This window comes from Phoenix dactylifera, unplaced genomic scaffold, assembly GCF_009389715.1.
Source record: "Phoenix dactylifera cultivar Barhee BC4 unplaced genomic scaffold, palm_55x_up_171113_PBpolish2nd_filt_p 001214F, whole genome shotgun sequence".
In the NCBI taxonomy this organism is placed as follows: Eukaryota; Viridiplantae; Streptophyta; class Magnoliopsida; order Arecales; family Arecaceae; genus Phoenix; species Phoenix dactylifera.
In genome coordinates, this window is record NW_024068549.1 from 107,167 (window position 1) to 121,991 (window position 14,825).

A 14,825-nucleotide genomic window follows, 5' to 3' on the forward strand; every position below is an offset into this window, starting at 1 on the left:
GCTTATTATGTGCCCTTATGCAAGACTTCAATCCAACTTTAATGAATCATATTTCATTGATAACAAATAAATCATAATCTGAATTTTGATAGAAACAACCGTTTAAGATAAGCTGATTAAAACTTAGCTAACATGTCTTATTAATAGAATCTAGGCTCCATTGATTCTGAAAATAAAAAAAAAATTTGATTTGACCTTGATAAATCTTCCTATTGCCTCACATGCTTGTCCTTGAACTATCTTGGTTAATGAAACTATCTCTTTAGTTCAAGTGATATGTGCTTGCTTGTATTTAGGCAATCTCTTGAGTAAAGTGATTCAACATTTAATTATTGTCATATCTTATGTTGAGCCATCTAATTAAAAAAAATTTTTATGTTGAATGAATATTTTGTATCTTAAAGAAACTAAAGACTTTCTTTCAAGAAAGAAAAGGAGTTTGTTAATAATGCAGGATCCTTGAGCAAGAAAATGAAAGATCTCAACTTGAAGGATATGTCCATGTAAGATACAACAAACATTCACATGCAAACAAGAGAGAAGACCTTCTTCAGCCAAAAGTTCATACATAAGAAATCTAGTAGGTATTTGACTGAAGAATGCAGAATGAATTGGTAATTCTAGATACTTCTCTCATAAATTAATTGAGCAAAGTCAATAACTTAAATCTTATTATGGCATGATTAAGGTCTTTAATTATTAATTTTTGATATCATGTCTCTATATATATTGATTGACTTATACTTTTAAAAATTGTTTCATGGTTTGCCCAAACTAAAATATATCTTTGCCTATGTCATAACCATGAAATACACAAGTTTATGCTTGAACTTTTGATTTAAAATAACTTGTGAGGAATGATGAATCCTTGAGCATAATGAAAATGTTGTTTGCATGATATACATCTATATGATACATAAGATTAATTCTTTATTATGCTCTTTCATGTAACTTACTTGAGAATAACAAAAAGAGAGAGAGATAAAGAAAAGAAAATGGAAATTATTCAAGAGAAGTAAAATCTAAGTAAAGGCAAATACTTCAATATTAAGGAAAAGCAAAACAAGCATAATATATTCGGCACATTTGGAAGGGATAAAATCCATAATTAATTACACTTAAACAGGGAGAGTTTGAAGTAAACATTTTAACCTTTCTATATTGCTCATCATAGGGATGGTGCCAATGGGGAGGCTAGTGGTAGTACCCGGCACTATTTGACCCAACTATTCGTTGTAGGACATATTAGGGACGGCACAAGAGGGAGGCTAGTGGTAGTACCTCGTGCCCCTTCCCAACTCCACCGGATAGGGAGCAAATAGAGTATAGAGCATAAGAAAGTAAAAATGAAAGACAAAGTTAATGAAATTATATAAGAAGAATCAAGTCAAATTTATTAATCACTTGAAAACACACTTTAAGGATGAAATCATTGCAAGATAATACTTAAATAGGGGGAGTTTATTTGAAAAGAATTGATTTTGATCCTTAACATTCTTACTCTTAATATTCTAATGCATGACTTAACACATAATATATTTTGCATATGGCATGATGCTTTAAATTATGGATTCTCAATATTTTGTAATGCTTCATGCTTGGACAATTTGACTGATTGTTTGAAATACTACATAAAATTTTTGTTTGGTAAGAAAATTCAGATTTGTCATTCACAATCATCGTTAAAATGTGAAAGTTGAAATGAGAAGAGAAAGATATCTCTATTTAGGCAAAATGAATTGATCTTGATCTATCTTTCTACTTGCCTAACTTTGATACATAATATCCTAATACTTGTTAAAATATCCTCCATTTTGTATCGAAACTCAATACTAAATACAAAGATTCTGAAAGTGCTATAATGTTATTGAAATATGTGTTTTCAATCTTAGTAATTTAAGATGAGCTACAAAGTAGAAGATACATATCTCAAATTTTGAGAGCCTTCTTGGAAATTCTTATGAAAATTCAGAATCTGATTTTGTATAAAAGCTTAAACTCAATATGATTTCTAAATAAAATTTTAATTTAAGAAAAACAGAATTAATTTTGATGTCTTGGCTGATTGCTCCGATACGCATCCGAAACATATCCTTTCTTATCATTAAAATCTACTAATATTGGTCTAAATGATCAATGATCTTGATTGCAAGCAAATATTTTTAAATATATGATTTTATTTTGATATTAAAAATATTTATTGTGCTTCATGTATACATTGCTGAAAAACTATGATTAAGAAATTGAGTTCTATAAATATATATATTTCAATGATCATCTATATGTTTTTCTCTACTACATTATTAAAGACAGAATAGAGTGAATGATCTTAAAGCAAGAAATATTTCAGCTCACTCGAATGATTCTAAAAGAAAGAAAATGTAAATGCCTTTGAAAGAAACTGAGCTTCAAATGAATCATTTTCTGATTAATATTTCTATACATTTTTCTCTAAGATTAGGAGAAAGCACAACTTATTCTTAAAGGTTTAGAAAGAGTGATTACTAAAAATTTTGAATAATTCTAGATCACTCTACATTCTTGATATCATAAAGTTTCAGGTTTATTCACGTTTAACATTAAAATCTGAAATTCAACAAAAGAAAAGAATGATTAAAGAAGTATGCATCTTTTGAGGGGGAGCTTTAGATATCTTATCCTAAAGTTACTTCAATTTGAAGCATACCTTGATGGATTGATTTTGATGAACCTCCTTATAATGCAATACTTGCTTTAATTATAAGTTTATGCCTTGAGAAGAGTTCTATAAAATTATAAGTTTATGCCTTGAGAAGAGTTCTATAAAGGTTGTCTTATCTCATACCTTGAGTCTTATGAAAATAAGCTGAAACTTATGGAAAACATATTTTTGAGATTGACAATTTTATTGAATATTATCTTCAAACTCTAAACTGTTAAATGGAATAATTAATTGAGGGGGAGAAAGAAAATTTCAGAAGGAGAGGTATTATGGAACTTAATCGCAAAAATCTTTATGATATACCTTGAGGATTGTTATTTGGTTAGTATATCTTATGCATCAATCATGAACCAAATTGCAATTCAAATAGTTGATCTTAAGAGCCTCTAACTTAATGAAAAAGGGGGAGAATAACGTGTTGAATTTTCTTGAGTATCTCTCAGAAAATCTATTTTGGAATTCACTAATGAGATCTAATTGGCTTGCTCTTTAGAACTTCAATTTTGTGCCAATTCATATCTTTTATGTATCAAATTGTGCTTATTTTTTTTGGGAATAAAAGAAAATCTTTAAAAGAACTCTAAATGATCTTTTCAAAGCTTTGCATTTTATGTATGCTCTAAGATATATCATAAATTTTATGAATTCATGTTTTGGTATTTATGCCATATTATTTTTACATCATAAAAGAACTTTGCAATCATACTTAATAAGTTTTGATCTTTTACTCTGAAAATCAATTAAATTGCTCTCATGTTGATAAAATACTTAATAGATTGGGCAAAAGGTCTTAAATGAACAAGCTTTCATACTTATTAAAGAGAGGTTAGATTTCCACTCATGTGTTTCCTTGAATATCATTTGTGGTACTTCTTGTATTAACCTAAGGAAGATTCCATCTATACTTGATTAGAAAACTATCTGTAGTATCAAATTAGAAAACTTCTTGAAATCACATTCGATGTGTTCTGCTCTGAAATTATCTTAATTGGCTCTGATCTATGCTCATTAATCTGATTCTAATATTATTGCCTTGAGTTTTATGATTCATATCCTTGCAATAATTTGACATGCAAATCAGAGTACAATAAGGAAAAGAAATATTTGAGTATTCTTATCTTTGTGCTTAATGTTTCACTCTCTTTTTGATGTTGTCAAAAAGGGGGAGAAATATCTAAGTATATGCTCATAATGCTTTGTGTTTTGCATTGAACACCAACTCAGCTTAAATTGAAATATGTTGATTGTGTTAAGCTGATTAAATCTAAAGCATTATCATGAAGTATGTTTTTAAATATATATGTTTTCTACTTCATGCAACTTAGCTATGTATTACTTCTAGAACACAATATATTTTATATTGCATATACTCCAAGTTTTGTCATCATCAAAAAGGGGGAGACTGATGACCCAAAGATTGATTTAAAGATTGATTTTGATGATCACAAAACCTTGAAGTATAAATACTAATGTTTGTGTTGCAAGGAGAAAGATATTTATTTCGCAAGGAACATAGCAAGTTGGAAGAACACAAGAAGGCCTCCAAAGCTCTCAAGAAAAGTTGGAAGAAAGCTACAATTTATTGGCCCAAGTCTCAAGTTCAAAGGATTCAATTTAGAAGAGCAAGTTTTAAGAAAAATTCAAAGGAAAGGCACTCGAGTCGACTCCTACAGTTCCGAGTCGACTCCAAGGAGCAACAGACAGAAGGACAGAAAGCTTCAACTCAGAACCTATCAGCGAGTCGACTCCCGAAGTGCGCGAGTCGACTCCGATGTTCACCGAGTCGACTCCAAGGAAGTAAGAGTCGACTCCAAGCAGTCACAGGCAGAAAAGTCAGAGAACAGTTTTCGGGTCTGAGATTCGAGTCGACTCCAGTGGAACGCGAGTCGACTCTGATAGGTGGCAAGTCGACTCCAAAGAAAGCATGAGTCGACTCTCAGCGGAATACAAAGAAAAAGTCAGAGAGCATTTTTGGGACTCTGAGATTCGAGTCGACTCCCGCAGTACGCGAGTCGACTCCGAGACTCCGCGATCATCAACAGACAAAAGATCAAGTTACTGCCTCTGAGATTCGAGTCGACTCCCAGACATCTCGAGTCGACTCCAAGACAGCTTCACATCAAAAGGCAGAAGACCAAGTTTCGGAAACTGAGAGCCGAGTCGACTCCGAGGAAATTCGAGTCGACTCCAAGACTGGACGAGCCAAAAGACAGAGGATCGGGAGTTCGGGCTCTGAGATTCGAGTCGACTCCCAGGACAGTCGAGTCGACTCGAGTGGACAAAATTCAAAATTGGATCCACGGACTTCAGTGGATGAGCCGACTCCAAAATTGCCAAGTCAGCTCCAGAAGTTGGCGAGTCGACTCCAGGTCAAGACGAGTCGACTCCCAGTCGTGAAGGCAACTTTAATTCAAATTTGGAACAGTTGCCGAGTCGACTCCGGAAAAGCTTGAGTCGACTCCCGCTACAGCCGAGTCGACTCCTGATCGCGCGAGTCGACTCCAACCCACCAACGGTCATATTGTCAGGAAGTGCAGACTGTGTCCAACGGCTCTATTTTTGTCTCTAACGGCTAGATTCTTGTTTTCACACCATCAAAAGCTATAAAAACAAGAGGAGAGCTAGGGGAGAAGGTATGGAAGTGGGAAAGAACATTTAGAGAAGAGATCTCAAAGAGATTATAAGAGAAATCTCCCATAAGCACAAAAGGGCCATCCGAAGTGAAATAGAGAGAAGAAGAGCATCCAAGCGAATCCCAAAGCTTCCTCTCCATCCGTGTGCTGCCTCGGTGATCCTCTACTTCGTGCCAAATCAGAAGAGGGTCAAGTAAAGAAGAAGCCGAGCTCCTTCATCTTCAAAACTCGTTTGAGGGCTTCTCTTTACCCTATTTGGTTATATTGTTATATTTGCTTGTTTAAGAAGCTTTGATTTGTTTTTAAACCTTTATTTTAATATCTTGTAACTTGATTCAATCAAGGGATTGAATCAAGGGGTTAAGGTTTGTTGGTGAGCCAAAGGGAAAACCAACGGTAATAGGTTTGTTGGTGAGCCTAGGTTGAAACCAACGGTGTAAGGGTTCGATTGTGATCCCGGGAAAACAATCGGGGTGGTTCTAGTCGGTGAGCCTGGGAAAACCGACCGAGTTCGTTGTGACCTCGTAAAACAACAAGTTGGGTTGTGAGCTTGTAAAACAACCGGCTGTAATCTGTAGGATTATAGTGAAATTCCCAAGAGGTCTTGGGGAGTGGATGTAGGTGCTGGGGTGCACCGAACCACTATATGTTTGTTGTGTTTGTAATGCCTCTTGTCATTGTCTAACTAACACACTTACTTACTTAGATAGATTGCTTGCTTAACTGTTATCCGCGCATCCTTTAGTTGCAAGCATATTCAATCAAGTCACATTCTATACATCAAACTGTTGCTAAGTTTGACTTTCACTGTGCATCCATACAACTTAGCATAATTAATCAAAAACTTTCAGAAGTAGGTTAAAAGTTTTAAAAGACCCAATTCACCCCCCCCCCTCTTGGGTTGTATCTACTGGGCAACAGCCCTTAAAAAAATTAGGTATTTAATGCTTCTTTAATGCTGAAGGGCCTTTTTGGAAAAAAATAAAGATGGAGTGATTCCCACCTCATGGAAAAGTAACTTTTACATGTTTCTCATCGAAAAGATTTTTCCATTAAATGTGGAAATCATATTCTCATGGGAATACAACTTTTCAATTTCTCTCCTTTGAAAACTTCAACCAAACAAGAGGCATCTCATTACTTTCCCGTTGACCACACTTTTTCCTCTTATTTTCCTGCGAACCAAACGAACCCTATATTTCCCTCTTAACTCTTTCTTTTTTGGTAAACAAAAGGGGTAGGGGGAGGAAGGGACCAGCCTACCCCCGCGTAGCAGCCCCTACGCACGCCACACTTGGCCCACTAAGCTACAGATGGAAGGAAAACATAACCACCAACGAGCCAACCGGGCGTGAGGCATCCGGTCCCCAAATTTAATCGACGCCCACGCATTTCGAACCTGAGCAACTCGGACGGAATTATCGCCCCCTTACCACCAAGCTACCACCTTGGTGACCTCTTAACTTCTTTCACCATCTATCTATCCCTTTAAATCCCATCCATCTTATACCGAGAAGCGTATCGAACCCCCGTCACTCCCCCAGCTCCACCTTTCTGCCCCCCACATAGCCATGCTCCTCTCGGCCGCTGCCCAGATACCGCCCTCGTCGTCGACGCTGCTGCGGCCCATATCTCTTCCCAGTACGCCCCCTTCCTTTCGTCCATCAAGCTCTTAAAGTCTCGATTTCTTTGCTCGTGGTTTCTCGTTCTTTCTTCATCTCTTCATCGAGGCAGCAAACTAGAGTTTAGTTTTGTTTTGTCCGCTTTTTGTTCATTTTTGATGCTCGAAGTGTATCAAGAAAAAGGGCAAAGATCCATGGAGCAATGGTGCGTAATTTCATCCACTTGAAAAAGGGAGCATAAAGCTGTATATGAACCTGAATGCACCCCTTTTGGTCCACTATGTTGTCTTTTTTTTTTCTTTGCGGAAGTGTATCAAGAAAATATTATAAATAGTATTTATTTATACACATAAGATTAAGGTTTTAACACTACAGAAAAAGTCGGTTTTACCGATGCTTTTTTGCCGACGCTTTTCACAAGCGTCGGCAATATTTGGTCTAGCGTCAAAAGTTATGGACGCTTGTAAAAAGCGTCGGCAAAGGACGACGCTAATAAGCGTCGGTGTAGTCGCCGGATAAGACGACGCTGAAAAGCGTCGTCGGAAACGAGCCCTCTCTCTCCTTTCGTTTTCCCGGCCACTGCCCTCCACCCTCAATCAGTAAATAAATAAGTAAAACTCAAATTATTTTAATAATTTATTAAAATGCAATGATGAAGGTAACACATTTTTTTAGTTGAATTTACAAAATATGTAAATTAAAATAATAATAAGTACTATGAATAAAATATTAGTTTATGCATTATTTAGCACTTATCAGCTCCCTAAGACAACAGCACTCGAATATCTCCAAATGCCCAGCATAGAGGAGCCCGAGCCAACCCTCTATATCGAAACCGAGCCGAGCTGGATGGACGAGCTCGTCAGCTTTCCACAAAATGAGGTCCTTCCTAATGATGAGCTCGAGGCTCGCCGAATTAGGCGTCTAGTCTTCCGATACATATTATATGAAGGCAAGCTTTATCGAAAATCTTTCACCTCTCCCCTCCTCAGATGCCTCCGCCCGTCAGAGGCGGACTATGCTATGAGAGAGGTTCATGAAGGGATATACGGGAACCATCTGGGAGGCCGAGCACTGGCCCACAAAATCTTGCGCCAAGGATACTATTGGCCCACACTTCAAAAGGATGCAACGGACTTCATCCGGGTATCAGCGGAACGCCAATATTCAGCGCTGACCCTCGGCCCCGCTGACCTCGATCAGTGCCCCCTAGTCATTCGCCCAATGGGGGATTGACATCCTGGGGCCATTTTTCTTGGCTACTGGGCAGAGAAAATTTCTGGTCATCTCCATCGACTACTTCACCAAATGGATCGAAGCCGAACCATTGGCCCGAATCTCCGAGCAGAAGACGAGACTTCATTTGGAAGTCAATAATCTGTAGATTCGGGCTCTCCCGCATCCTCATATCTGACAACGGCCGTCAGTTTGACAACACCTATTTTAGAAAATTCTGCTCCGAGCTCGGCATCGACCACCGCTTCACCTCGGTAGCCCATCCATAGACGAATGAAAAAACCGAGGTGACGAACTGCACCATCCTTCAGGGGTTCAAGGTTAGGCTCGATCGATCCAAAGGGCAATGGGTCGAAGACCTCTACAATGTACTCTGGGCTTACAGAACCACATTTTGACTCCCTACTGGCGAGACCCTCTTCAACTTAACATATGGAACAGAAGCTGTCATCCCTCTATAAGTTGGACTCCCCTCACCAAGAGTGGAACACTATGACGCAGCCAACAACCCCTCCCAGCTCAGGGGCGACTTGGACCTCATCGAGGAAACAAAGGAGGCAACCCGAGTTCGCATGGCGAGATATCAACGAAAAACGGCACAGTACTACAACTCCAGAGTAAAGGACAAGCTTTTTAAGGCAGGAGATCTCATCCTCAGGAGAGTAGAAGCTTCTCAGCCCGCCGAGCAGGAGAAGCTTGCCCCGAACTGGGAAGAGCCATACCAGATTGCACGAGTCCAGCAGCTCGGAGCATACAAGTTGGAGTCCCTCGAAGGTCACAAAGCTGGAATTTCAAAAATCTTCGGATGTATTACCAGTAGAGCCCTCAGAGGTCCTCAACGATTGGGAACACGATTCTCATCCCCTTCTCATGTTAATTCATTCACAGTTCTCCTTTAATTATTCCATGCTCCTCCTGATATTAGGACACTTGTGACCTTCAGGAAACCCGACTAAGCTCGGATGCCCGACCAAGCTCGGATGCCCCAGCCAAGTCTGGAATGCCTCGCCACGTCGACGTCGACGTCGACGTCGAGCTCGGTCTCGATCTCGATCAAAGATCCTGACCGAGATCGAGATGCCCCGCTGAGTCGATAGTGAGCCCAAGCTCCCTCGACCTCGGAAAGCGTCACCACGTCGACAGCGATCCCAAGCTCCCTCGACCTCGTGCTCGATCCTCCGACTAAGGTCGGGATGCCCCGCTGAGTCGACAGTGAACCCAAGCTCCCTCGACCTCGGGAAGCGTCACCAGGTCGACAGCGAGCCCAAGCTCCCTCGATCTCGTGCTCGATCCTCCGACTAAGGTCAGGATGCCCCGCTGAGTCGATAGTGAGCCCAAGCTCCCTTGACCTCGGGAAGCGTCACCAGATCGACAGCGAGCCCAAACTCCCTCGACCTCGTGCTCGATTTTCTGACTGAGGTCGGGATGCCCCGCTGAGTCAACAGTGAGCCCAAGCTCCCTCGCCCTCGGGAAGACATTCAACGACGGGGTAGTACCTATGCGGACCCCCGAGACATTCAATGACGGGGTAGTACCTACGCGGACCCTCGAGGCATTCAACGACGGGGTAGTACCTACATGGACCCTCGAGGCATTCAACGACGGGGTAGTACCTATGCGGACCTCCGAGGCATTCAACGACGAGGTAGTACCTACGCGGACCTCCGAAACATTCAACGACGGGTAGTACCTGTTAGGGTTTCCCAGTGCCCTAGGGCGCAGCGGAAGATACGGGATTATAAAATTTTCTTATAAAACCCATTATATGAAACCCTAATAAGCCAAGATCGCCTTAATAGTATAACCAAATAATGTAGAAAATATAATCTTGGTATAGAAGAATACCTATCACGCTATATCCAATATATCTGAAGATGTCCTAAGGTGCCCAAATGTTCACCCTCCGATGTTGATCCACACAGGAATGGGTTCAAGACTCTAGCTCCACCAAAACTTGATTCTAATTATTCAATCCTTCCAAAGGATTTAATTGGCTGATTTTCCTTCACTTCCTTCTTCCTTTCTACCTCTAAAACATTCACTAGCCTTTTTGTCCTAAAGAAGACCCTCTTGTCTTGGGTTAGGACAAAAGAGAGAGGCTTGTAAGAAAGAAGGGATAAGGGAGAGAGAAGGAGAGGCTTTTTCTTGGATGATCTTTAGAACCCCAAGGCACCTCCTTATTTATAAGAGATGGAGGGATGCATCATAAAGGGATGCATCCCATCCACACACCTCATCATGATGAGGCATGTGCCAAGAGATGCATCCCATCATGATGGGGTGCTAAGGAGAAGGGTGTATCAACTTCTTTCTCACATCTCCCTCTTAAATCCTGATGATCCAAGGGCCCAAATGCAGTGAACCAAAGCCAATGGTCCAGATCTAGGCGCCATCTAATGGTCCAGATCAGGGCATCATCATCCAGGGTGCCATCCAATGGTCCAGAAGCAAGATGCCATCACCGATGGTCCAGATTCAGGCGCTGAGCAACGGTCCAGATCTTTCATCCAGAGAGCCATCCAGTGGTCCAGATTCAGGCGCTGAGCAACGGTCCAGATCTTTCATCCAGAGAGCCATCCAGTGGTCCAGATTCAGGCGCTAACCAGTGGACCAGATCCTTCATCCAGGAAGCCATCCAATGGTCCAGATGAAGGCGCCAACCAGTGGACCAGATCCTTCATCCAGGAAGCGATCCAATGGTCCAGAAGTGAAGGCCCTATCAAACCCAATCCAATTGGGTTTAACCAACTTAAAGAAAACATTAAACCTAATCAAATCAGGTCTAATTAAAGCCAAATGGGTTTCAACTCTTGGCTAACCCATATTAGGTCATGATCTAATCATATTAGATCAACCTAATCTAAGAATCATATTCGAATTTAATTTGAATCAGGAGCTAGGGTTTGCAACACGTGCTAGCATGTTCATCTTGCAAACATGATCTAATCCAATTAGACCCTTGATCAATTCCTTGTGTGTGACCCATTGGGTTCCTTATCTTAGCCAGCAGTAGGTGCAGGTGCAAGTTGACCTAACCTGATTAGAATACCTCTAATCCAATTTAGGTTCAATTTAGTGCTAAACCTGACTTAGCAATCAGAACCTTTCTGATGCTTTGATCTAATCAAACTCTTTGATCCGATCAACCCACAAGACATGATTGACGTCTAGCAACGTATCATGTCTACCCGGAAGATGAGGAATGTATTGGACAAATCCAAACATACCCTTCAGTGGCAAGTTACCGTGCAATTCAATCCCTCAGTCATACTACATCCTGAATAAGTGCTCGAGTATGGATCAATATCAAACTCAATCACTTATTCATGTCTCTCTCAATCTTTTATATGATAATTCAAACAATGAAACATTAGAAACTCTTTCTAATATTCATTTTGCTTTGATCAAAGGCTTCTTGAATCATCATAAGATTAGAGTAAGTAGGATGTTACCTTCTCTTACTAGAAGTGACTGATTCCTTGTTGACCTACTCACAACCTTCGTACAAAATCCACCATATCCAGAATACCCCGTACACAACGCAATGTCGTGAATGAGGGTAAACCAAAACATAGCTTCAAGTGCACAAGGTACCATGGTGATCTCAGGTCTAAGGATTACTTGCACAACTCCCACTATGAGAACCATCTTTTGATAATTAAGTAAGAATCCATAAGATGTTCTCATGGCTGGTCATTTCAGTAAACTCATTCCTCTAATGAGCACCCACATCTTTGTATTAGTGTCTCACACAAGTGATTGTGAGATCAATCACCCTCTACATTGAGCATACATAAGATGTGCCAGTCTTTCCGGTAATATTGATCCCCGACTCAATATACCAATTTGACTGGAAATATTCTAAATTAGGATTTTAGGATTTTAGGTCTCACTGGTATAATCTCATCATAACCCTAAAACCAATGTCCTAATTTATGGGGTTCATCATCCAATAATAAAATAGATAAGCAGCAAATGATGAAACACAATGCCTTTATTGATATATATCGAGTGTCAAAGTACATGATTTGGAGGATTACAAAGAGAAACCCATCAAATGATTGGCTTATAGAGCATCTACTCTTTCAATCTCCCACTTGCACTAAAGCCAATCGCCCTTATATTTTAACCCCATACAATCGAGGTGACGATTGAATTGCTGCTGTGGTAGAGCTTTAGTAAATGGGTCTGCTATATTGTTCTTTGTGTCTACTCGTTCAATCTTGACGTCTTGTCTTTCGATTATCTCTCGAACAAGGTGGAAGCGTCTCAAAATGTGCTTGGATCTATGATGAGACCTTGGTTCCTTAGCCTGTGCAACAGCTCCAGTGTTATCGCAATAAACTGGGACTGGTCCGGCAATCTCAGGAATTACACCCAGCTCTGTGATGAACTTCTTCATCCAGACTGCTTCCTTAGCAGCTTCACTAACAGCTATGTATTCTGCCTCAGTAGTTGAGTCAGCTACAGTTTGCTGTTTGGAACTTTTCCAACTCACAGCTCCACCATTCAAAGTGAAGACATATCCAGAGATTGACTTGCTATCATCTGGATCAGATTGAAAGCTAGAATCTGAATAGCCTTCTAGTTTCAATTCTGATCCTCCATAAATCAGAAAAACATCTCTAGTCCTTCTCAAGTATTTGAGAATGCTTTTCACAATTTTCCAATGATCCTCCCCGGGATCTGCCTGAAATCTACTTACCATACCTAAGGCATAAGCTACATCAGGCCTTGTACATAGCATACATGATCGACCCTACTGCTGAAGCATAGGGAATAGAACTCATTCTATTCCTTTCTTCAGATGTCTTAGGAGACATCTTCCTAGAGAGTTGTATGCCATGTCCTATGGGTAAGAAACCTTTCTTACTTCCATCCATGCTGAACCTCTTCAACACATTATCTATGTACCTAGACTGGGACAAACCTAGCATCCTTTTAGATCTATCTCTATAGATCCTTATACCAAGTATATAGGATGCTTCACCCAAGTCTTTCATGGAAAATTTCTTTGATAACCAAGTCTTGACCGATTGCATCATTGGAACATCATTTCCAATGACCAATATATCGTCCACATATAATATCAAGAAGACAATAACACTCCCACTAGTCTTCTTGTACACACAAGGTTCATCTATATTTTTAATGAAGCCAAACTCTTTGACTATCATGTCAAAATGGATGTTCCAACTCCTAGATGCCTGCTTTAATCCATAAATGGATTTCTTAAGCCTACATACTTGATTTGCTCTCCCTCTTGAGACAAATCCCTCTGGCTGTGTCATATAAACCTCTTCCTCAAGGTGACCATTAAGAAAAGCGGTTTTGACATCCATCTGCCAGATCTCATAATCATAGTATGCAGCTATAGCAAGCATAATCCGAATAGATTTGAGCATAGCTACTGGCGAAAAAGTTTCATCATAATCAATACCTTGTTTTTGCCTAAAACCTTTTGCCACTAGCCTGGCCTTGTAGGTTTCTACTTGGCCATCAGCTCCTATCTTCTTCTTGTATACCCATTTGCACCCTATTGGAATCACTCCCTCAGGTGCATCAACCAAAGTCCACACTTGGTTTGTATACATAGAATCTATCTCGGATTTCATGGCGTCCAACCATCTGTCAGAGTCCCTACTCTTGATAGCTTCCGAATAGGTTAGAGGGTCATCGTTATCAACGATGTGGGCTTCATCATTCTCAATGATAAATCCATACCTCTCAGGTGCATTTCGCACTCTTTCTGACCTTCGAAAAGGAGTAGTATGTAGTGGCTGTACCTCTTCCATGGGTACATCTGGTTGAGGATTATTATGTGTCTCACCTTGTAGGTCTTGAACTTCATCAAGTTCAATTCTTCTATCCTTGCCCTTTTCTAAAAAAAACTCTTTTTCCAAGAAAGTGGCATGCCTAGCAACAAATACCTTTTGTTCGGTAGGATTATAGAAGATATATCCTAAACTGTCTTTAGGATAACCTACAAATATACATTTGTCCGATCTAGCACTTAGCTTATGTCCAAAATTTCTTTTGACATAAGCATGACAACCCCATATCTTAAGATACTTAAGATTAGGTTTCTTTCCTTTCCATATCTCATATGGAGTGCTAGATACAGACTTAGATGGTACTCTATTTAATACTAATGCAGCAGTTTCTAGGGTATATTTCCAGAAGGAAATTGGAAGATTTGTGAAGCACATCATGGACCGTACCATATCTAATAAGGTACGATTCCTCCTTTCAGCTACACCATTTAATTGTGGCGTATATGGAGGTGTCCATTCAGAGAGTATACCCTTTAATTTAAGATAGTCTAAAAATTCACTAGAAAGGTATTCTCCTCCTCGATCAGATCGAAGGATTTTAATACACTTTCCAGTTTGTTTTTCGACCATACTTTGATACTCTTTAAATTTATCAAAGGCTTCGGATTTATGTTTCATTAGATACACAAAACCGAACCTTGATAAGTCATCAGTAAATGTGATGAAGTAAGAGTATCCATCTCTAGCTTGAGTTGACATAGGACCGCACACATCAGTGTGTACGAGTTCTAACAACTCACTTGCCCTTTCTCCATGTCCCGAGAATGGAGACTTGGTCATTTTACCCATAAGACAAGAT